Below are 26087 nucleotides of genomic sequence, written 5' to 3' on the forward strand. Positions count from 1 at the left end.
ATTAGTTCAGGCATGATCTTATTGAAGGGTGGAGCTTATTTGATGGGCTGAACGTCCCATTTCTGCTCTTATGTCTTATGGCCTTATTTAAAGTTATTGTGGATTCCATCAACACCAAAACTAGAGGTAAGCAGAGATCTCAATATGTTATAAGCCTGGAGGGAATTGTAGAGATAGAAAAGAGTGTGATTCAGGCAGGATTTGAAAAACAAGAACAAGAATTTAAAAACTGAGCAGTTGCAGGACCAGGAGCTGTACGAGGCCAGTTCCAGGCAGAAGAGTTTTAGACAAGCTTGGGTTTGTGAAAGTTAGAAAATGGGAAACTTCTCTGAGATTCAAGAATCCGATCAAATTAACCATGGAGGACAAATTCCAGATCATAGTAAGAACCCTACCATTGGTACAAACTGACCCCACCCTCCCACACCCCCATCCCCACCCCAATACTCATTCAGATGTGATCTCGCCTGGACAACAAATGAGATAAAGAACTAAAACAGAAGTTGCTAGAAAAGCTCAGCAGGTCTAGCACTATTTGTGAAGAGAACTCAAAGTTAACGTTTCGGGTCCGGTGACCCTTCCTCAGAGCTGATGGAAACTAGGAAAATGTCCAAAGTTAAAAATCACACAACACCAGGTTATGGTCCAACAGGAGAAAGTGAGGGTCTGCAGATGCTTATCTCTCCATGTTTCAGGCTCTCTGCCTTTATTCCTGATGAAGGGCTTTTGCCCGAAACGTCGACGTTACTGATCCTCGGATGCTGCCTGAACTGCTGTGCTCTTCCAGCACCACTAATCCAGAATCTGATTTCCAGCATCTGCAGTCATTGTTTTTAACCTAATCCCTCTATATCTCCATCCACCATGACCAGGGCCTCCAAACCCTCCGTTTCTTCCTCTCCCGACGTCCCCACAGTCCCCTTCCACTGACACTCTCATTCATTTGGCTGAACGGGTCCTCACCCTTAACAATTTCTCCTTTGAATCCTCCCACTTCCTCCAGACCAAAGGGGTAGCCATGGATACGCATATGGGCCCCAGCTATGCCTGTCGCTTTGTCGGCTACGTGGAACAGTCCATCTTCCATAGTTATACCGGCACCACTCCCCACCTCTTCCTCCGCTACATTGATGACTGCATTGGCACCACCTCATGCTCCCATGAGGAGGTAGAGCAATTCATCAACTTCACTAACACATTCCACCCTGACCTTAAATTTACCTGGACCATCTCTGACACCTCCCTCCCCTTCCTGGACCTCTCCACCTCCATTAATGACGACCGACTTGACACCGACATTTTTTACAAACCCACCGACTCCCACAGCTACCTGGATTACACCTCTTCCCACCCTACCTCCTGCAAAAATGCCATCTCGTATTCCCGATTCCTCCGCCTCCACCGTATCTGCTCCCAGGAGGACCAGTTCCACCACAGAACACACCAGATGGCCTCCTTCTTTACAGACCACGATTTCCCTTCCCACGTGGTTAAAGATGCCCTCCAACGCATCTCGTCCACATCCCACACCTCTGCCCTCAGACCTCATCCCTCCAACTATAACAAGGACAGGACCGCCCTGGTGCTTACCTTCCACCCTACCAACCTTCGCATAAACCAAATCATCCAAAGACATTTCAGCCATCTCCAAATGGACCCCATCACCAGGGATATGTTTCCCTCCCACCCCTTTCCGCCTTCCGCAAAGACCATTCCCTCTGTGACTACCTGGTCAGGTCCATGCCACCAACAACCCACCCTCCCGTCCTGGCACCTTCCCCTGCCACCGCAGGAATTGCAAAACCTGCGCCCACACCTCTTCCCTCACCTCTATCCAAGGCCCTAAAGGAGCCTTCCACATCCATCAAAGTTTTACCTGCACATCCACTAATATCATTTATTGTATCCGTTGCTCCCGATGCGGTCTCCTCTACATTGGGGAGACTGGGCGCCTCCTAGCAGAGCACTTTAGGGAACATCTCCGGGACATCCACACCAATCAACCACACCGCCCTGTGGCCCAACATTTCAACTCCCCCTCCACTCAGCCGAGGACATGGAGGTCCTGGGCCTCCTTCACCGCCACTCCCTCACCACCAGGCACCTGGAGGAAGAACGCCTCATCTTCTGCCTCGGAACACTTCAACCCCAGGGCATCAATGTGGACTTCAATAGTTTCCTCATTTCCCCTTCCCCCACCTCACCCTAGTTCCAAACTTCCAGCTCAGCACTGTCCCCATGACTTGTCCTACCTGCCTATCTTCCTTTCTACCTATCCATGCCACCCTCCTCTCTGACCTATCACCTCCATGCCCACCCCCACTCACCTATTGTACTCTATGCTACTTTCTCCCCATCCCCATCCCCCTCTCATTTATCTCTCCACTCTGCAGGCACTCTGCCTGTATTCCTGATGAAGGGCTTTTGCCCGAAAAGTCGATTTCCCTGCTCCTCGGATGCTGCCTGACCTGCTGTGCTCTTCCAGCACCACTCTAATCTCGAATCTGGTTTCCAGCATCTGCAGTCCTTGTTTTTACCTCCATATCTAACGGGCTGGATTTATGAATGCGGATATTATGCTGCAGTTATACAACACACTAGTTAGACCCCACTTAAAGTACAATGAGCAGATCTTGGCACAACACCGTAGGAAGGATATCTTGGTGCAGAGGGAGTTCAACGCAGGTTTGTAAGGACGTTACCTGGACTTCAGTGGTTACATTATGAGGAGGGATTAGGCAAATTAGGCCTTTATTCTCTAGAATTAAGAAGGTTAATTGGTGATCTAATTGAGGTGTTCAGGATATTAGCAGGGAAAGACAGGGTGGATAAAGATAAACTATTGCCACTGGTTGAAGATTCTAGAAATGAGGGCATAGTCTAAGAATTAAAGCCAGGCCATTCAGGAGAGATGTTAGAAAGTACTTCTACACACAAGGAGCACACAGGGGATTTGGAACCCTCTTCCTCAAATGGTTGTCAATGCTCACTCAGTTGTTAAATTCCGACCTAGACAATTTTTTTTATTAAGCAAGGATTACGGCCCAAGGCAGGCACATGGTGTTAGGCCCCAGATCAGCCTTGATCTAACGGAATGGCAGAGTTGGCACAAGGGGCTGCATGGCTTCCTCCTGCTCCTATATTCCTAGTCAGGAAGGCTAATAGTGTTGGCATTGGAGAATAAGAGTAGGGGAGTCTTACTGCAACTGTACAAGGTGCTGATGAAACTACATCTGGAGCACCGCGAACAGTTTTGCTCCCCTTATTTAAGGAAAATTATCATTTCATTGGAGGCAATTCATAGAAGGCTCACAAGGGTGATCATTTGCATGGGGTAGAGTCTTATGAACAAAGGCTAAACAGGTTGGGACTCAATTTACTGGAGTTTCCAAGAATGAGAGGTGATCTCATTGAAATATATCGGATTCATAAGCAGCTTGACAGGGTCAATGCCGACAGGATGTTTCCCCTCATGGGAGAGTCTCGGACCAGAGGGCACTATCTCTGTATAAATGGGCATCAATTTCAGACTGAGATGAGGAGGAATTTCTTCTCTGAAAGAGTTGGAACTCCTTGCCAGAGAGAGCTGTGGTGGCAGAGTCTTTGTGTATATTTAAGGCTGAGATAGAGCGATTCTTGATCAATGGAGGAAATCAGGGTTACTAGGAAAATGCAGGAAAGCGGGTGTGAGGCATGTCAGATCAGCCATAATCCTATTGAAAGGCAGAGCAGACTCGATGGGCCACACCAAGTACTCTGTTGCTATTTTAATGATCTGACGGCCTTTTGATAGAAGATTTGAATATTCAGAAGGAATTTCTTAAGGGTTGGCATTAAGAAGTTGTTTCCATTTGTGTGAATACAACAACTAAGGCACTATAAATATCAGGGTTTGAGATATAAGGAGAGGCTGGATAAACCATGACTTACAAAGAACATTCCAGCACTGGAAGAGGCCCTTTGGCCCTCCAAGCCCATACCGATCCAGATCCTCTATCTAAACTTGTCGCCTGTTTTCTAAGGATCTGTATCCCTTTACTCCCTGCCCATTCATGTATCTGTCTAGATACATCTTAAATGACGCTATCGTTCCCGCCCCTACCACCTCCACTGGCAACGCGTTCCAGGCCCCCACCACCCTCTGCATGAAGAACTTTCCCCCTAAACCTTCCCCCTCTCACTTTGAACTTGTGACCCCTAGTAATTGACTCCTCCACTCTGGGAAAAAGTTTCTAGCTATCCAACCTCTCATGATTTTGTAGGCCCCCTCGGCTTCCTTGATTCCAATGAAAATAATCCTAATCTACTCAACCTCTCCTATAGCTGGCACCCTCCATACCAGGCAACATCCTGGTGAACCTCCTCGGCACCCTCTCTACCCTTTTGGTAATGTGGCGACCAGAACTGTCTTCAGTATACCTTTTATCACTGGAGAAAAGGAGGCTATGGGGTAACCTTATGGAAGTTTATAAAATCATGAGGGGCATAGATGAAGCCTCAGGGTTGGGGAGTTTAAACCTAGCTGGTATAATTATATGGTGAGAGGAGAATGATTTAAAGGGAATCTGAGGGGCAGCATTTTTACACAGAGGGTGGTTCATATGTGGAGTAAACTGTTAGAGGAAGTCGTGGACGCAGATGCAGTTAAAACATTTAAAAGACATTTGGACGGGTACATGAATAGGAAAGGTTTGGAAGGATAGGGCCAAATGCAAGCAAATGGACTAGTTTAGCTTGGGAAACTTGGTTGGTATGGACAAGTTGAACCAAAGGGCCTGTTTCTGTGCTGTATGATTCTATGACTCAATGATTTGGAGATGCCTTTGTTGGACTGGGGTGGACAAAGTTAAAAATCACACAATACCAGGTTATAGTCCAACAAGTTTAATTGGAAGCACTAGCTTTCGGAGCGCTGCAGAGTGGAGAGGAGTGGCACTCTGAAAACTAGTGCTTCCAATTAAACCTGTTGGAGTATAACCTGATGTTGTGTGATTTTTAACTTATAACTCAATGAGTAATATATCCCTTAGAGAATTCAGGAGAAATGTCTTTACTCAGACAATTATGAGAATGTAGAACTTGCTCTCACAGGGAGTGACGAATATTGATGCATTTAAAGGTGAAGTTGGACATGCATGCGAGGGTAAAAGAATGAGAAAGATCTGCTGATCAGGTGAAATGAACAGGGGGATGGAAGGCGAAGGTGTGGTGCAGAAACACCAGCACAGAGCAAGTGGGCAACATGGCCTCATTCCGAGATGCAAATGACTTTCTGAGCAGGCAGTCAGGGGTAGGCCTCTCAAACCTCTTCCAGATCACAGGAAACTCCACTCACCTGTCTGTCATTCCATTCCACCTGACAAAATGGTGACAAGTCCCACTAGGCTACCATCAACAGACACATAGCAACAGTGGGGCGGGGCAGGGTGGAGGGGGCGAACTAAGTCTGAAGTGCAGCAACGTGACAAGTGTTGATTGCTGTTTACTGAACCTTGCACAAGGACCTCCGTGACACGCCCAGTAAACCTGCTGCACTGCATGTGGTGATTCCAATCTGATCAAAGATCTAGTCAAGGGTACGCCTGACTGCTCCACTCAACTGAAAACGTTGGTGCTTATTGTGTTTCTTTTGTCCCCACACCTGAATTCATGAGACAAGGTAAGACGCAGAAACAGAAACTGAAATTACTGGAGAAATTCAGCACGTCTGGGGCATAGACCCTGACTACCTGAAAGGTTAACACAACCTTCTCTCCATAGACACAGTCAGACTTGCTGTGTGCCTCCAGCATTTTCTGTTTCTGTTCTTTAACATCTCCAGCAGTTCTTCGTTTTATTTTAAGATAACATTCAGTTGACTGACAGAAAAGTTTGCAAAACTCAGCTTTTTTTCTAGCTGGTTATATGTTAAGTATGAATTCAATTTAAGTGATATCAAAAACACAGAACGCTGGAGAAACTCAGCAGATCAGGTCACATCTGTGACAGAATTTGTTTTGAGTCCAACTCTTCTTCAGAACTGCGTTTTTTTAAAATACCGTTGACAAAGGGGAAAGAGGAATCTCTTGGTTTCATTCTCATTTTTTTTGTTTCACTTTATATCTGCTTGGGGACCAATAATTTTATTTTTAAAGTAAGTTAGCAGCCTAGAGAGTTGCAAGGTTGCAGGATAGTTCCGTTTTTAAGTTCTGCAAGAGCTGAACTTGTCACTGGTGGTGTTCCGAATCGCTGAATAATGAAAACCGACAGGTTTCCAACAGCATTGGCAGCTTCATTGCTGATCAGCCTCACTAGTTATCATTGATTAGAGTTGTGCACTTGGCATTCTACAGAACGTCCACACCCTGAAACAGTCAGCGAAGTTACCTGAAAGTGTGTTGGAAGTAGATTTGATGACAACTTCCAATAGGGTTTCGAACATATACTTGGAAAGGAAGAATTTGGAGAGCTGTGGAAAGAACAGTGAAGTTAGATTTATTGGATAGGTCATTCAACTGGCATGAACAGGAAGGATCAAACAGTGGGCAATAAGATTTCATATAAATTCACACAGACATGTATTTTTTATCCAATACACATATCTATTTCATGCATATAGAACATAGAACATGACAGCGCAGGACAGGCCCTTCGGCCCTCCATGTTGTGCCGACCTGTGGAACCAATCTGAAGTTCATCTATCCTAAACTATTCCATTCCCACCCATATATTTATCCAATGACCATTTAAATGCCCTTAAAACTTGGCAAGTCTACTACTGTTGCAGGCAATGTGATTCACTTCCCACTACTCTCTGAGTTAACTGTATGTTGATATTACCCTATTTTTACATATATAACATACTATTTGTAGGTTCAAATATTAAACTAGAAGTAATTTATCTTTGACAATTATGCTTAATTGATTTAATTGAGTTTTTAAAACAAATAAGTGCAGATGCGGGAGATCTGAAATAAAAACAGAAGTTGCTTGTGAAATGTTTTGGTTCGGTAGCTTGAAATGTTATCTCTGCTTTCTTCCCACAGATACTGCCAGACCTGCTGAGTTTCACCGGCAATTTCTGTTTTTGATTGAGTGTTTAGATGAGCAACAAAGAGAGTTGATGAGGGTACTGCCTCATCTGCACGTGATCTGCACGGATTCAGAAAGGATGTTTGATAAAGTGCCAGATCACAGACACGTTCGCAAATTAGCAGCTCGTTGGAATGAAAGGGACAATGGCAGCATGACTGAGCACCAGGAGGTACAGTAGCGGGGACTGGCTATTTGTCACACTGCAGGATTGTACATACAGCAATTTCCCAGGCATTGTCATTAGGACCACTGCCTTCCTTGATTAATGCTCCAGACTTGCACAGAGGGTGGACTTTCAACATTTGCCTATGACACAAAACATTGCGAACTCTGAAGAGAAGTGATAGATTTCAGGAAGGCACAGGGTGATGGGTTTGGCAGACAGGTGGCAGATTAAGTTTAATTCTAAGAAGTGTAAAGTGATGCATTTTGATAACAAGTACGAAGAAGGGCATTTTAAAATAAAGAATACAATTGTAAAGGTTGCGCAGATAGACTTAAGCATAAACCATTGAAGCAGACAGCTTAGGTTGAGAAAGTGGATAATTAGGCAGTTAACTCTTTCTGTCTCCACGGAACTGCCAGACCCACTGAATTTCTCCAGCGCTTTGTTTGAAGAGTGATCTACTCAGTTGTCTGAAACCATGAGGGAGAAAGTTCGAAACCACTTTCTCAGTAATTAAGGATGAGCGATAAATCCAAGGAAAGAGATGAATGGCTGTATGGTAGTGAGTAATGTAAAGCATTGTTCTGTAACATTATGGTGAAATAACTGACCTGTCAGTAACCATCCCTCAGTTTAAAATGCCAGTTTCCAACAGCATCCGCAGCACGGCTAATGGAAATAGCTCTGGATAAATGTATCTTCGGAAAAGCTGACGTGAATCATTCCCAGGACTTGTTAAGTTGGCATGCATGAATACTATGTGACACCAGAAATGGAGAGCCAGTTGTTCAGCTCGGAATGGAATCGAAGTGCATGTGACATCTTAGGAAGGTGTAATTAAATATATATAAAGATATATAAAGATTCAATGTCAACTTTTAAAAAAAGGGTGGTGGGAGGTTAGTATATTTAACTGTAATAAGTCAGCCCACAGCACATGCACTGCAGCGATTCAAGATGGCAGCTAACCACCACCTTCTCAAGAGGCAAACAGGGATGGTCTATCAATGCTGGTCAGCCAGCAACACCCAAATCCCACAAATGAATAAAAAAAAGTGAGGGAATCTGTATATGTGCAACAATGTGAACAAAATAATGTACGTTGATAACAATGTCAATAGGACTTCTGTAACATGCCAGTAGTTTACCATCTGGTCCCTCCAATTCGAGGCTACGGAGCTGAATTATTCACCCAAAGGATCAAACCTTTTCCCACTGTATAGAATCCCAATGGATCAAACCTCCTCCCAATCACTCTCAAACAGATACCCTGGTACAATATTTATCCCTCAGATAGTATCTGATTAATTGATTGTCCATGGGAGTTTGCTACAGAGATACTGGCTGTGACATTTCTTACAACAGGAGAGTGATAACTCTTCAAATTCACTTCATTACTTGGCATATCTTGAAGGCTGTAAAACCACTATCAGAATTATTTCTCATTTATGTTCTTCTCTGAAGAACTACTTTTTTTTAAACCATACTTTGTGTTAATTCTTCTTTGAATTCTACATTGACATTTCTACCAGAGTTTACCAAATAAATTAATCTGTAATTACCATTCTGCTAATAGCGGTGGTGCTGTTGTCCCACAGTATTACCTCTGTCTGCAACTCATTGGAGAGAGAGAGAGAGAGAGAGATACTCCACACAATTTATATAGTGAATGCCACCAAAAGATGGAACGAAGAAAAATGATGTCACGGCCAGACAATGATACTACCACGTACTGGAAGCTAGTTTAATGGCTTCTTTGGCAGCTGGAGGTCTGGGATATCAGGTGCAGTTACCAAGTTCCCCTTGGCACATGTTCCATGGCTCACAGGTAGTGCAGTGGCTACAGTGGGCCAGGTGCTCCAACTCACCACTCTTTTTCACCAGCCTCCTTACCCTGAGCTGGTTGACACCAGTATACGCATGCGCAGAGGCTTCCTGCAGGTTCTCATTGCCAGCCAATGTCACGTCCCGCAAGTGGAGAGGGCACTCAGAACTAGTCATCATAGAGCAACCCTCCCACCACACGAGCTTTCAGTTCTGTGATGTATGTTGAGACTCCTCAAACTCAGTCCAAACACAACCCAACTCCTGAGTGAAGTGCGAACCTAGCGGATTGCACAATGTGAGATTAAATCAAACAAGCTCCGTCTGGTTTGCAGTTCGAAATATCCGGAAAGGCTGACATTCTTTTCTGCAATAAAATGAAGGCTGAGGGCTAAAGGATAGAAGACTTTAATATTCAGAAGGGGTTCTCACAGGGTTGGTGTAGAGACGTTGTTTCCATTTGTGTGAATACAGCAGCTATGACACTACAAATATCAAGCACTAATAAATCCCTTGGGGGATTCGGGAGAAACATATTTACTCAGAATGTGGAACTTGCTCCCACAGGGAGTCACTGAGGTGACTCATGTCGACGTATTTAATGGGGAAGATGGATAAGCACATGAGGGCAAAAGGATGAGAAGGACATGCTGATGGGGTGAGGTTAAAGGGGGGGGGGGGTGGGATGGAAGGAGCAGAAACACCAGCACAGAGCAGAGGCATGATTTCAAGCTGCCAATAGCTTTCTGAGCAGATTGTCATATGGCCCCTTCAGACGTCTTCCAGGTTTGTCATCTTTCTTTCATTCGGGATTTTCTTGCTGCCTTCACCCGACAGAAATGGCTGAACCAGGTCAAATATGGGGAAAGACCCGGGCAAGGACATACCAACCCGCTCCAGTCAGCTTAAAATGTCAGTGCTGATTGATTTTTTTTTAACAACTGAATGAATAAGATAACCCCGCAGAAAATCCCACGTGAGATCTTTCTGGCTGGTTATATATTAAGTATGGATTCAATTTAAATGGTTTTGAAAAAAACTACAGACAACACTGCAGGAAGTCAGCAGGTCAGGCACCAGAAACAGAGACAGAACCAGAGTTAATGTTTCGAGTCTGCAATGACTCTCCTTCAGAGTAATTAATGTTTTTCTCTCCACAGATGCAGCCAGATCTGCTGACTTCATGCAATGTTCTTTGTATTTGTTTCAGACTTTTAGTATCTGCCTTTCTTTAAGAGTTATCATTTTTATTTTCAAATTTCCTTATTCCTCCAGCCCACCTTCCTACTTCTAGAGATTTCAGAACCTCTCCACCCAATCTCTGTGTTCTGAAGGGGCTAGTCATTGTCCCTAAACACATCAGCAATGCTGTTGAAGGACATATCACAGCTCAAATTTACCTTTGAAAAGCATCAGCAGAAGAGGGTGCTGGAATGTAGGGAGGGAAAGGAAAAGACTTGCATCTGTAAGGTGCCAATCTCAATTTCAGGATGCCCCCAAACACTTTACAGTCAATGAAATACTTCTTATTGTTGAAACAAGAAATTTAGCAGCTAGTTTGTGCATAATAGCTCCCACATACAGCAATGAGATAATGATCAGGTTATCTTGTTTTCTTTGGTGATGTTGACATGAGAGTCATGTAAAAGGGCTGGTAGATCCATGGATTAATATCTCATTTTAAAAATACAACACTGCAACACTCCACTATTGCACTGGGTTAGTCAACCTGGAGTGTGTGGCGAAGTCTCTGGAGTAAGACTTGAACCCACGTGTCTGAATTGGGTAAGAGAGACTGCTACCTGCTAAATCATAGTTGATAGAGGGAGTTTTCTTACATTTAGACTTGTTTGTCGTGGAGGTAGACGCTTGACGAGATTTTCTTTTTATTGAAGTGTTGCAGAGTTGCCGTTTTGGAGATTGGTTTAGTTGGTCATGGTTGGTGTCATACTCTCCTGAGCTACAGAGAATTTAGGCTGGTTGGCTGTTGGATTTGCACATGCTACAAGGCATGTTCGAGAACCCCAGGGTATGGAATGGAAGTAAGTAAGGCAGAGACCAGGTCCCTGAACAAGGAGCTTGTGTGGGTCAGAATATTGGCTGAGGGTCAAAATTATGCTTGTATTTTGGCATCTTTTCCCAGTGATCATGAATAGTCTTACTTGGGTGGGAATGCTGTTTAGATGTCTGTGAAGAATGGGGTCCAAGTGACAAAACCGCCCGATCGGTAAAAAGTTGTCATGTGCATTGGTCAAAGGGTAAATCTGATTGTTGAGCAAGGTGGATCTGAGGTGATTGATAACTAAGAGAGGGGGGGGCAACTAATCCTGAAGAGGATCAAGCACTGAGCTAAGATCCCTGTAATACTGAAAAAAATGCTTGGGAGTTTACTCTTGCAGCAGGGCCCTTAATGACTCTTGGCTCCCTATAATTTATTCATTTACATTTGCTGACAAGTATCATGTTTGAAAGCTGTCAACGTTCACCTTAAACTCACACAAGAACAGCAGTTTGGTTAGGGTCAGCAACTCTGTTGACCACATCACCTGACCTGCCACCCACTGCTCCCATTCTTGCAATTGGCTAGCTGGCCTACCCAGCTGAGGAGGCCTCACATCCCTCCTGCACTAAGTGAACCTTGTTACCAATTGGATGTTTATAGCTCCCTCTCCTCTCCTCTAATTGTCATTATGCAACTGGTAATGAAAAGCCTTCAAAGAAGAGAAATCAACACATTTGTACAATCTGAATGGTATTTTCCCTTCCTAGGTCAGGCTCACAGCTCCTTCTGTGATGGACACGTGATGGTTGTCCTACTCCTACTTAGGATCTTACAGTACAGGAGGAGGCCATTCGATCCACTGCGCCTGTACTGGCTCGTTAAAAGCCAGTTGTACCAGCAAACATGAGTCAGCACCTTTACAGGAGACATGCATTCTGTGGGACAATAAATAATGAATCTGACAAAGCCACCCCATTTCATCTGTACATTGTAGATCATTAACTGGGATTATCAGCACATCTAAATTGTTCATTCTCACAATAAATTTTTCAGAATTGAATGTGATGACAATGGCCTTCAGTTCTACAGCCTCTTCAAAGCAGCAACAACAGACAGGTTAGGCAAACAGCTAAACATTGAACAGGTCAGTTTGAAGGGAGTTGCAAAGTGAAATAGAGAAAGGGTAGAGAAGTTTAAGGAGTAAATTTTAGAGTCTAGTTGAAGGGATAGCTGCCAGTAGTGAAGGAGGGGGATTGGATTAAAGTTCAGAATTGGAGGAGAAGTCTCCAGTACAGGGTTGGGGTATGATAGACCACACAGCTACTTTGGTAAAAACAATGACTGCAGATGCTGGAAACCAGATTCTGGATCAGTGGTGCTGGAAGAGCACAGCAGTTCAGGCAGCATCCATGGAGCAGCGAAATTGACATTTCAGGCAAAAGCCCTTCACTGCCTTCATTCCTGATGAAGGGTTTTTGCCCGAAACGTCGATTCTGCTGCATTCTGGATGCTGCCTGAACTGCTGTGCTCTTCCAGCACCACTAATCCACACAGCTACTTTGTCTGTGTAAGCTTCCACAAGTTTATGAATGGACTCAACAGTGGACAAAATTTGTTTTAAATAAAGGGAGACTTGGAAAATGAAACCCGAAACAGAAAGATCTGTACACACTCAGCAGGTGGTCTGTCCTGTGAAGAGAAAAATAACCAAGTTAGTGTTTGGGACAATGTCTCTCGCTTTCCCAGAAACCTGACACTTAAGTGCTGAATACAAACCAATTTAGAGCAAACTTAGTACTTTCAAAGTTGCTGTTGCAATGGGACAGTGCACTTCCACATATCACACCCCATCAAGACAAATCACAATTAAAACATTTAGAGATGTTTATTAAGGAGTAAGTAGTAATCGGGACAAAGGGGAGTAAACCTCTATTCCTTTTGAGTAATGCCATTTTGTGTCCCTCTGAGATGGCAGATTAGTTTTACAGCTAATTTTTAAGGTAACACCTCTGACTGTGCGGCATTTCTTTTGATGTGGGTAAGTATGTGAAGGGGAAAGGTTTGGAGGGATATGGGCAAAAGTGAGGACAGAGTTTAGATCAGAGTGGTGCTGGAAAAGCACAGCAGGTCAGGCAGCATCCGAGGAGCAGGAAAATTGACATTTTGGGCAAAAGCCCTTCATCAGGAATATGGGCCAAGTGCAGGAAGGTGGGACTAGTTTAGTTTGGGAACATGGTCAGTGTGGACTGGTTGGACCGAAGGGCCTGTGTCCATGCTTTATGACTCTATGATTCTATAAGTTTCTGGAGTGAAGTTTGAATACACAAACCACTGACTCAGAGCATGGGAGTGCAACACACTGAGCAAAAATGCACACACTTTGTGCCTGTGTGGAATGGATGAGGCATGGCTGTGATTCCATCCACAGTATGATAGCCTGCTGACAGACACCCAGCCCAATTCATTCTTCCAAGAGAGCTTTGGGAAGAAAACTGTCAGAACTGTGCAGTGTCCATTTGTAAACGGATCCTGGGCTCTTGGACTGAAGCAGCTGAGGATGACTGTTTTCATTTGAAATCTGCACAGGGTCTGTTTCTGGTGATGGTCACTGATTAATGCTCTTAAGAAGAAATGCAAAGGGATCATCCTTCACCAGGGATTTAGGTTAATGGGATTAATATATTATCTGAGATTATCTAAATAAATGCAGGCCACTGATCAAAAAGGGGAACTTCCTACATCTGTGCCACATAGTCACATGTAACTATCATCAATAATGAAGGTCAATGTCTGACCATATCCATCAGTTTTCAAATGTGCTGATAGGCGACTTTCAGTTGAGACATTAAATCAAGGCATTCTATAAAGACTGCTTTCTCCAGCCAGTTGCAGGGGGAATTCCTCCAATGCCCTGGACCAATTTTATCACTCGACTAGTATTACAACACAAAAAATATAGGTGGCTGCAAGCCATTTCTCTCATCCGCTGTACGGGTGACCTTGCTGTGTGCTAAATAATTGCCATGTTTGTCTACAATTGTTATTGTTAGATCTGAAACATTCTGGAATGTCCCTTAGGCGTGGAAGGCATAGTGCCTTGTGGTTCTGACAAGTTCAAAATAACTTTTAAATTCAAAATGCTGCAGCTGCATTAAATGTACTTCTCAGAACATACTATTGTTTGGTACCTTGACTGAAGTGATTGATTAGGTACTCTGGGTCCACACACACGAACATACTGTTTATAAATAAACCATACAAGTACTAAATCTTCCTTTTAGTCAGATGATCTGCCCAGAGGGATGAGGTTTGGGGACACAGCAGAATCCCATGTGAGGGGTGTCATCGTTATTGAAACGGGGAGGTTTTCTGTATGAAAACCGAACAGGTGAAATTGCCTTTCACATGCAGTTTGGTTTCCTGTTTCTCAGCTTGTGCAACTACTGTCCAAGTCAAACTTACAGACAGAAAAGGACAGCTCCCACCCCATCTCAGAAACTCACAAGGAAGGAGGGATGTGAAAGTGATTATTGTGTTCGCAGGCAAACACACAAGAACTTGTGAAAGGGGAATGGAGACAACATTGGGACCCAACCGAAACAACACTTGCACAATTACACCCCAAACATAATTCATCAGAGGTGGCAGACTGATTGGTAACACGGTCGTTCATTACTACGATAGAATGCCCTGCTACTTTACTCAGTTTGCCTCTGTTGACTCTTTCTTCTTTATGTTGCATTCTCAATATTCTTTCTTTACCATTTAAGTGAAAGGACATTGGAGTAGATGCAAGTTTTTTTTTAAAAAAAGGTTTTATAACTGTCCAGCTAGTGAGTTATTTTGCCTTGGCGGATTGAACTTTGGATGGCACGGTGGCTCAGTGGTTAGCACAGCTGCCTCACAGCACCAGGGACCCAGGTTCAATCAGAAGACTGTCCAGTGGCGTTTGCACATTCTCCCCGTGTCTGGGTGGGTTTCCTTCCACAATCCAAACATGTGCAGGTCAGGTTAATCGGCCATGCTAAATTGCCCATAGTGTTAGGTACCTTACTCGGAGGGAAATGGGTTTGGGTGGGTTACTCTTCAGAGGGTCGGTGTGGACTTGTTGGGCTGAAGGGCCTGTTTCCACACTGTGGGGAATCTAATCTACTTACGTCGACCCACCTTTGCACCTCATGTCAGACTCTCAGAAAGTTTCAGAACTTTGGAATTTCCCTACAAAATCTACAAGTGTCTGGAGTCAAGCCTGTTGGTAATTATAATCAAAAGGTAGGAGAGTGAAGTTGAGACACAGACCACTCCCCATCTAATTGAATGGCAGTACAGGCTCTTGGGACTGAATGGCCTCCATCTTTGTCTCAAAGCTGAAGGTCGGAAATTGGCTGGCTGCCAGTAGGGGGCATTTGTGAGCAGATAAAAACAGGTATATACGCAGGATCACACAGCAATAAGCTGAGGAAGAACAAGGGTGAAATCCCTGATGTCACTGCTGACAGTTATCCAATAGTAATAAGAAACAGATTAGCTGCTTGTTGTTATTTCTTTTGTGAGAACTTGCTATACAGACATTAGCTGCTGTATTTTCTGCACTGCACTTCAGAAACAACTTTAAGGTGTTATGGAAGTTACTCTTATTTTGCCCCTGAACTTTCATTAAAAATGCCACTGAATAAGACCTGTAAGATGTAGGACAGACAAGGGCCATTCAGCCCATCAAGCTGGCTCAGCCAGTCAATGAGATCATGGTTTACCTGATAATTCTTAAAAGACAGGGCATTGGTGCATCATTCCTACCTCACTTACCGTTGGTAAATTTATCTAAAGTTACGAAGAAGAGCTTGAAATCAGTGTTGCCCGCGAGGGTTAATCCCTTTTTTCCTCATTCTTCTGCATTTCGTCAGAGGCATTCACCCTTTCAAAATAAACACTGGCCTTGCCAGAAATGTTCACATCCCATGAAAGAATCATTAATAAAGGGCTCAATCTTAAGTTGCAATTCATCACTGCAGGACGGCAAACTAATGGTCTACACACTCCTTCACCATAATTAGCAGCAACTGGTTCTGGGAATAAGACTGACTGTGGGACAAGATAAAGAAAATCTTCAACAGCTGCCAGCAGCCCCCTCCCCCTCCTCATTCACTCACTTTCTTAGAAACATACAGCATGGAGCAAGATATTCAGTCCATCGGATATGTATCTACCCCCTTGGAATGAGCTGTCCAATTAGTTTCACCACACCCCATAGACCTGTCCCTTATTCACTCAATTCTCTTTTGAAAGTGCCTTTTAAATTTGCTTCCACTGCCCTTTCAGATCACAACTACGCCCTGCCTGAAAGAAAGTTTCTTTGCGCCTCTGTTTCTCTCCTCAGTAATCTTCAATGGGTCCCTGTAGTTATTGGGCAAAAGTGAGGACTGGAGATGCTGGAGATTAGAGTAAAGTGTGTGGTTCTGGAAAAGCACAGCAGATCTGGCAGCATCCGAGGAGCAGGAGAATTGACGTTTCGGACATACATCGGTCAGGATGTATGTCCTGATGAAGGGCTTTTGCTCAAAACGTCAATTCTCCCGCTCCTCGGATGCTACCTGGCCTGCTGTGCTTTTCCAGCACCACACCCGGTAGTTACTTGCCAGTGGAAACAGTTTCAGCCTACCCGGTCTTAAGAAACTTTTTGCTTCCTGTGAACTCGATTTTATCTCCTCCAACCTTCTCCATCCTAAGGAGAACAGTTCCAGACTTCCCTTTTTCTCTTCCTATCAAAATGCTTCACTGTTCCTGACATGGCCTGATGATCAATACCTAGAGACAGAACAGAAATGAATAAGAAGAGGGCACCTACCAAGCACTTGATCCCAACAGTCTGAAACGTTTCAAGCTCCCTTGACCAGCTGAAGCTATTTAAAGGCTGCAGCTGTCCCACAGGAACACATTGAGGTTGAAGCATGAATGCAAATTGAAGGGGAGATTTAGTGTCTGATAATAAAGGGGTCTGAGGGTCCTTTGGCCAGTGAGAGGCTGCACTGTTTTAAAGTGACAGGGCCTCTGTTGTTCAAATGGACAGGCCAGCTTTCAAAAAGCCGTCAAGAAAAATGTAACTTCCCAATGTCTCGGCTGACCTCCTGACATCAGCTTGTCACTGACATTTCACTGTATCGTGTTAATTAGGTATCTACTGAATGTATTAAAATATTAAAATACAGCTGGATACTATTGGACAATCTACCACTTGTAATATGACTTTTTAAAAGTTGAACAATGACTTGCATTTATATAGCACTGTACGTGCCTTCAGGATGTCCCAAAGCAGAGCCTTTTGAAGTTTCTAGGTTCCAGAAACAGCACCATCAGTTATTTTTGGTGAAAGATAAATCTTGGCCTGGACATCAGGTAGGCCTTCCAGGCTCTTCTCTGAAATAGTACTGTGGAATCTTTTGTACTGCAAAAGCAGATGGAGCCTTCGTTTGAAGTTACTGAGAGACAGCACATCAGCGCAGTTCCATCTCAATCCTACACTGGGAAGGTCAGCCTGGATTATACACCTTCCGCCTCAGAGCTGGTAAGGCTAAATACAGAGGATTGAGACTGGGTGGCTCAGTGGTTAGCACTGCTGCCTCAAAGCGCCAGGGGAACAGGGTTTGATTCCAACCTCAGGTGACTATTTGCATACAGTTTGCGTGTTTTTCCCATATCTGCGTGGGCTTGTTCCAGAGATTAGGTGGATTGGCCATGCTAAATTGCCCATTGTGGCCAGGGATGTGTTGGCTACATGGATTAGCCATGGGAAATGCTAGGCCAAACTGGGTAAGGATAGCAGATTTCCTTCCCTGAAGGGGACTGGTGGGCCAGGGAGGTTTTCACAATAACCAACGGTACTTTTGTGTTCACTGTTAATGAAACTAGCTGTTCATTCTGGATTTTCTTGTTAATTCAGTTTAAATTCCACCAGTTTTGACCAGAAGCTCAACTGGACTCACCATATAAATATAGTGGTGACTAGAACAGGTCAGAGGCCAGGAATACCTCAGCATGTAACTCACTTCCTGACTCCCAAATCCTGTCCACTATCAACAAGGCACAAGTCAGGAGTGTGATGCAATACTCCCCCCTTTGCCTGGATGAGTGCAGTCCCAACAACACTCAAGAGGCTTGACATCATCCTACCTGTTTGATTTGTATTACATCCAGAGGTATCCACTCCCTCCACCACCGATACTCAGCAGTAGCAGTGTGTACCATCTACAAGATGTACTGCAGCAAATCAAAGATCCTCAGACAGCACCTTCCAACCCACAACCACTTCCATCTAGAAGGACAAGGGCAGCAGATACATGGGAACCCCACCTTCGGCAAGTTCCCCTCCAGGTCACTCCCCATCCTGACTTGGAAATATACTCCTGTTCCTTCACTGTCACTGGGTAAAAATCCTGGAATTCCTACCCCTAAGGGCATGCTGAGTCAACCCACAACAAGTGGACTGCAGCGATTCAAGATGGCAGCTCACCCCCACCTTCTAGGGACTGGGCTCAGCCAGTGATACCCACATTCCACATGTACATAGCAATAAAAAAAGCTGCTACAATTCCACCACAGGAACTCATGTTCTCAGAGGCCTTGCTGGGGTCTCTACATTACTCGGTGACTGACCTTACTATTACACCAACTCCTGCCCATCCTATTGTTCTTCTATCTGATGCCTCTACATCAATCTGTCTACTTCTGTCCACAAAGAGTTACATGTGTTTCATTCTTTCTATTTTTTCCCCTCTCTACTTTGTTGTTGTCTCTTGCCTATTGGCTAATTTCATTGCCTTGATTTCTAACCAGCTGTCAGTCTGCCAATGTATGACCTACTGCAGTTCTCAACATAATTCAACCTGCTCAGGAAAAGATAATTCAACTCCTACATTCCACATACAAAAACACAAACAAAGCATTTATCGTGAATACTGACCTCTCCCATCTGCAAGTCAGCCCTTGATTTCTAATTCTGTCATTCAGTCCACCTGAACGGTCGGTCACATTGGCTCCTATAGCTCACTGGCTGTTTAAATACAAAGGGAGAGGCTGTGATGATGTAGTACCAGGAGTCCAGCTGACTGCCACAATCCATTACCAACGTCCTGATCCTGTAATAATGAGTATGCATGCAATTTCACAACCACAAAGATCCGTAAATGTTCATTCTCCTCCAAGAGACTGTTCAATGTCAGTGTCTCAAGGTTCTTGCCTTTAAAGCAGAGGATTGTCACGAATTGTAGCCATTTCAGGGCTATGATTGCATTAGTGCTGCTGTGACAGACTGACAGCATCCTCATTGTCGGAGGATCAGTCCCGAGGGTGCCCTCACTGACGGAGGATCAGTCCCGAGGGTGCCCTCACTGACGGAGGATCAGTCCCGAGGGTGTCCTCACTGACGGAGGATCAGTCCCGAGGGTGCCCTCACTGACGGAGGATCAGTCCCGAGGGTGCCCTCACTGGTGGAGGATCGGTCCCGAGGCTGCCCTCACTGACGGAGGATCGGTCCCGAGGGTGCCCTCACTGACGGAGGATCGGTCCCGAGGGTGCCCTCACTGACGGAGGATCGGTCCCGAGGGTGCCCTGACTGGTGGAGGGTCAGTCCCGAGGGTGCCCTGACTGGTGGAGGGTCAGTCCCTAGGGTGCCCTGACTCACGGATCAGTCCCGTGGGTGCCCTCACTGACGGAGGATCAGTCCCAAGGGTGCCCTCACTGACAGAGGATCAGTCCCGAGGGTGCCCTCACTGACGGATCAGTCCCGAGGGTGCCCTCACTGACGGAGGATCAGTCCCGAGGGTGCCCTCACTGACGGAGCATCAGTCCTGAGGGTGCCCTCACTGGTGGAGGGTCAGTCCTGAGGGTGTCCTCACTGACGGAGGATCAGTACCGAGGGAGTGCTGCAGTGCTGTCTTTTTAATGCAGCTTTCTACTGAGGGCTCTGCCAATCCACCATTGCCAGGACAGATGTTCCTGTGTGGAAGTGAATACCAAGTTCCAACACCGTACAGCCCAGATGGCCTCCTTCTTCAAGGACCGCAGATTCCCCCCAGATGTGATCGACGATGCCCTCCACCGCATCTCCTCCACTTCCCGCTCCTCCGCCCTTGAGCCCCGCTCCTCCAACTGCCACCACGACAGAACCCTACTGGTCCTCACCTACCACCCCACCAACCTCCGCATACAGCGTATCATCCGCCATCATTTCCGCCACCTCCAAACGGACCCCACCACCAGGGATATATTTCCCTCCCCTCCCCTATCAGCATTCCGCAAAGACCACTCCCTTCGTGACTCCCTCGTCAGGTCCACACCCCCCACCAACCCAACCTCCACTCCCGGCACCTTCCCCTGCAACCGCAGGAAATGTAAAACTTGCGCCCACACCTCCTCCCTCACTTCCCTCCAAGGCCCCAAGGGATCCTTCCATATCCGCCACAAGTTCACCTGCACCTCCACACACATCATCTATTGCATTCGCTGCACCCGATGTGGCCTCCTCTACATTGGGGAGACGGGCCGCCTACTTGCGGAACGCTTCAGAGAACACATCTGGGACGCCTGGACCAACCAACCCAACCACTCTGTGGCTCAACACTTTAACTCTCCCTCCCACTCCACCGAGGACATGCAGGTCCTTGGACTCCTCCATCGGCAGAACATAACAACACGACGGTTGGAGGAAGAGCGCCTCATCTTCCGCCTGGGAACCCTCCAACCACAAGGGATGAACTCAGATTTCTCCAGTTTCCTCATTTCCCCTCCCCCCCACCTTGTCTCAGTCGGTTCCCTCAACTCAGCACCGCCCTCCTAACCTGCAATCTTCTTCCTGACCTCTCCGCCCCCACCCCACTCCAGCCTATCACCCTCACCTTGACCTCCTTCCACCTATCACATCTCCATCGCCCCTCCCCCAAGTCCCTCCTCTCTACCTTTTATCTTAGCCTGCCTGGCACACTCTCCTCATTCCTGATGAAGGGCTCTGGCCCGAAACGTCGAATTTCCTGTTCCTTGGATGCTGCCTGACCTGCTGTGCTTTAACCAGCAACACATTTTCAGCTTTTTACTGGAAGTGAATACCCCACTGGCACTATTGAAAAGAAAATGTTCTCCCTGCTGTCCTATACTGTCTTCACTTAAATCCCTGAAAAAATTAAAGCAAAAGACTGTGGATGCTGAAACTCTAAAATGAAACAGAACATGCTGGAGTGTCACACTGGATTTACAATATTCACCATTTTTCTGTCCTCGGGTGGTACCAGACCTCAAGTTCCCAGCACGTCCTCCTTTTTAATCAGTGAACAAATAGACTATCAGGTAACTGCCGCAGTTTGCTCTGTGCTGTGTGAACCTTAACCACTTGGACCCTTCAAAAAGCTCTTCCATTGACAGGGGAGCACTCTGTGACCTCCTGCGGTGGTGATAGGGTGCCACAGAAATGGAAGTTCTTTGTTTTTCAGAGCTGCTGCATTTGTAAATGCCTTCATCTATAACGGACTGACTGGCAGTTCACAGAAAGAGAGAAACTACAAACCAAGAGTGCGAGAATGAAATGACGGGCATTTCGAAGGATCCAAACCCTGCTGTCAGGTCAGACCTGCCTGTGAACTCTGGGCAAGCTTTCGGTCTAATTATACCCTGGGGGAGGGGTAACAAAAGTTCCTTGTGCCTTTCTGTAAGCTGGGGCTGTTTTCCGGTGGCATTTCCGCAAGGATTCCATGTGTCCTGTCATTGACACCCTGGAGACTTCAGAGCCAGCGTTCACAGAACCAGCAGCTGCAAATGGCTGGGCTACATTTACACAGATCAGCATCCAACTGGGGTTCACAAGGACTGGACTCCCTCCCAGTGCTCTTCATCTGTCCGAGTGGGAATGCCATGCTGCCATGCGGGTGGCTTCAGATTTTTCTTTTATCGGAGTGACTCTTACTTTTGCTACAATGTCTGTAAGCTCCCACAAATTGGCAGTAAAACTGAACAACACGGGAGGAATTAAATAAAGGGAGGATTTGGGAAGCAGACAACAACGGTCGGTCTCTCCCAGTGCGTGTGAGACAGAAGGGGACCATCTGCACCGAAGTAAAACAAAGGCTTCTGCTGTCAGGATTGAGCCACACTGACCCTTTTGCCTTTAATTGTACCCGCACATTTTAGTTCTGTCCTCTTTGAACAGTTATTTCCAGCTAGTTTTCCTGTTTCTCTGAGTCTGTAACTCCCCCCTTCTGTTTTGCTAGCTTACCGCGCTATTTTTGTTTGACTCTCTCTCTATGAATATCAGTTTTCCCGGACTGGGACTCTCTTTTTGGATTTGCATTCTTTATTTCTGTCTGACTGTCCCTATTTTGGTCCCTGTCCATTTCAGGTTCCCTATCTGTGCCTCTCTCGCTCTGACTTTCCCCTTTTGGGCTGTAATCTCTATTTCTGTCCAACCATGTCAGATGATACCTGCCTCTCTGCCTGGCTATCCTGTTGGCTATTTCTTTCAAATCTAGAGTTTTCTTTGTAATTACTGAATATGGGCTGAAAGTAGACTGGAAATCCAATGAAATAGGATTATTTACTCAGTTTGTTCTCACAAGTCAATGAACTCACTCCTTTAATTCTCCTGTCAAGGGCTAGGTCAATGTGGCATTACTGGATTAAGTGATGCAATGTATTTATATTTTTAGTAACAGAATCTTCCATGTGAAAAAGAGATTTATCTATTAATAACAAGAGGATTTACACATCCCATTCATAGGAAACTGAGTTTAGGGGAAACATTTTGCCATTTGGTACAAAATATGACATCTAATTTTATATTTAAGATCTGTTGAATGCTTCTGTAATCTTCTGGAACCTTCTTCAGATTTTTGACAGCTATGTTCAAACTGACAAGTCCAAAAGAAATATGACATGGGTTGATGACTCTCTCCCCCACCCCAGGAGTGTCACATTTGCTGTTAAATAATGTAATAAAAAAGGAGTTTTTCTTGTTGCCCCAGCATTGTGAATAACCTCATGAAAACCACAATTTGCATTTATAGAGCGCCACTTTGATACTGAAATATCCCAAGGAGTTTCGTGGTAGATTAATCAGACAGAAACGGACTCTGAGCCGAATAAGGAGATATTAGGGCCGAAGATCAGAAGTTTGGACCATGAGGTAAGTTTAAGGAACATCTTAAAGGAGGGAGGTGAAGAAGGAATTCTAGATTTAAGGCTGAGATGGCTAAAGGCATCAGAGGACCTTCAGAGGTTTTATGTTAAGATGCTATAAAATCTCAAGTTGTTATGTCATAGTTATATTTATTGCTAGATGGATGTAGCGTAATATATTCATGTCTGAAATATGCATCCTGTTTCAATTATATCTAATATTTGAATCTATCAATAATTTTGACACTAATGCAAAGGTAAGGTAATATCTACGTGCAGTTTATATAAAAGATATTCAGTATGGTGAGTGCACGTACTTGGTATAGTAGTTAAAATAAGTGTACATTGATGTAAAATCACTCAGCACAGGAAGAGGCAATTTGGCCCCTTGTGCCTGCTTTGACTCTTTTTGCTGAGCTTCTCTGCTTTCTCCTCTTCCCCACAGTCTGTAGTCTTTCCTTTTCAAGCATTTATAGCATCCCCTTTGCACATTCGAAAGTTACTTTTGAAATTGCTTCCACTATACTTCCAGGCAGTACACTTCAAATTTGCTGTTAAAAAATATCATCTCCTACTCTGATTTTTTTTTCTTAATCTATGCGCTCTAATTATCAAACCTCTTGTGAATAGAAACAGTTTCTCCATATTTAGTTTATTAAAACCCTTGGGTCTTTTTTCAAAACTCCTAACACATTCCTTTCTCTGCTTTAAGATGAACAATTCCAACTTCTGACAAAACTGAAGTACTGTATACACAAGGTGCTGACAGATCAGTGCAAACTCCCCTCCTCCAAATAAAGTCAATCTCTTACCTTTCCCCCACTGCTCTCAGACAGATTCCATCTTATTCTGTAGTTTCTCCACTATCACCCTCATCCTCTCTCTCTCTGAGCACCTTTCATCAATGAGACCTATCCCTGATTCCTCCCTCTTCCTCCCCAATCTCTCAGTATGCTCCTAAATAGCCTAGTTCTCCCACCCCCACCACTCCATATTAGGTACTTGCCTCATTTTTGGTCCTATCATGACAACTGGAATGCACTGCTGAAAGGTCAGTGGAAGCATTCCAGAGTGCATTGCATAATTATTCAAATAGACATGATGTTCAGGGGAAAAGACAAGAGAATGGCACTAAGTCATGACACACACTTGGACACGATGAGCTGAATGGCTTTCTCCTGCACTGTAACAATTCTGGGATTCTGCCAGCACCCTCCTCCCTTTTAGCTGCAAATGACATCCTCTGCAAGTATGACAATGGTGAATAGGGGTGAGCTCTGACCTGGTCAGCCAATGCCTCTTTGTTTTCCAATTTAGTAGGACTGTCCTCATTTGTTTCAATCCTTACCTATGCAATCATAGTTAGCTCATCTCCAGTCTTGACTTCTCTATCTACCTTACACTGTTACTATGGAATCCCCAATTTTATTGTCCCTCATCTACATGTTTCCCCTTAGTGATATCATGAAAGGCAAGGGTTTGACCTCCACATGTATAATGACAACATTCAGCTCTGCCTCTCCATGTCTACTCTCCACCCTTTCCACTGCCTCTCTATTGTTAGACTGCTTGTGCTGAATTCAAACACAATTTCCCTTTCCCTTTCCTTTAACAACACTTCATTTATAGAGCACTTATAATTTAATTAACCTTTCCAAAATGCTACCATAAAACAAAATTTGGCATCAAGAGTCACAAAGAGATAAGGCAGTAGACAGCCAATAGCTTGATCGAAGATGCAGATTTACTCAGTGAATTAGAAAAAGGTTCAGAGGTTTTGGGATGGAATTCCAGAGCTCAGGGCCAAAGCAACAAAAGGCACAGCCTGTCACCACACAAGAGGTCAGAATTGAAGAGACACAGAACTCTCAGGTCAATGTGAGATTGGAGGAGGTTAGAAAGATAGACAGCAGGAAGGTTGTCTTTTCATCTATAATCACTGACTGACTGCTTCTGCACAAAATATTGAAAAAGCATTTACAGCAAGTTGTGGTTGGACAGCTGTCGTAGCAGAACTTAATTAGCAGGGATCTATGAGAGCAAAAGAAATCAACAATACTCAAAAAAAAATCAATTGAACTGACAATAATCAGCCTTTATTGTAAGTACTGCAGTACTTGGCTGAAACTTAGCAAGAGGAGGGATTCAGATCGTTCCCTATTTCCCTTCCAAGTTTCGCACCTTTACAAAAGAAAAGGAACATACTATATATTTTAAAATATGCTAAACAATTACAGATTACCATGAAATGTGCATCACCTGTAACCTTAGTCTAAAACAAAATTAATCATTTCTGTCATTCCATAATTCTGTTTCTATTATACGGACCTTTTGTTTAGGCTAAGATCTGCAGTTTGAAATGTTCAAGGAGCTGTTACAAGATTAAGAATCAGCCTGTGTCATGTTTACTGTTTCCGACTTCTCTTCACAGTTTTTTAACTTACAGAATTATAACTCGAGAATTGACCAACTTTTTCCCCCCATCATGCATTGTTAAATGTTCCCCACAATACCACAGAGCGAAGTGCTGGCATGTTGGAAAAAACGCTCATTTGCTTCAACTGTTGAATTGCACATGGATCTTTTGTTTCAGGACAAGGTCAATTCAACAAGATCAGCCTCACATTCACTTTGGTCAGCTCACCTCTGGACTGTAGCACACAGCCCCGGGAATTAATCTTCAGAAGGACGAAGTGCAGAGGCTTGGAAACATCAGCTAGTTCCCCGCCAGAACACAAACCACCTTCACTTGGAAATATATTGCCATTCCTTCAGTATCACTAGGTCAAATTCCTCCCTAGTGGCACTGTTGGGTTCCGATGGGCCAAGGATGGCAATAGTTCAAGAAGGCAGCTCACCACTATC

At 44.7% G+C, this 26087-nt stretch overlaps 1 protein-coding gene across 2 annotated transcripts in view; it reads right to left on the reverse strand.

Annotated features, from left to right (window-relative positions):
• The window catches only part of ache (acetylcholinesterase), a 49205-nt gene extending 25105 nt beyond the window's left edge, over nucleotides 1-24100 (reverse strand). For both annotated transcript variants that reach the window (XM_060854693.1, XM_060854694.1), the window contains exons 1-2: nucleotides 24035-24100; nucleotides 6367-6448 (exon numbers count right to left, since the gene is read on the reverse strand). The gene's annotated coding sequence lies outside the window, so the exon portion shown is untranslated. The remainder of the gene's footprint in view (nucleotides 1-6366; nucleotides 6449-24034) is intronic.
• Between the last annotated feature and the right edge of the window lie 1987 nt (nucleotides 24101-26087).

The sequence above is a fragment of the Hemiscyllium ocellatum genome, chromosome 44 (genome assembly GCF_020745735.1).
Source record: "Hemiscyllium ocellatum isolate sHemOce1 chromosome 44, sHemOce1.pat.X.cur, whole genome shotgun sequence".
Taxonomy (NCBI): domain Eukaryota; kingdom Metazoa; phylum Chordata; class Chondrichthyes; order Orectolobiformes; family Hemiscylliidae; genus Hemiscyllium; species Hemiscyllium ocellatum.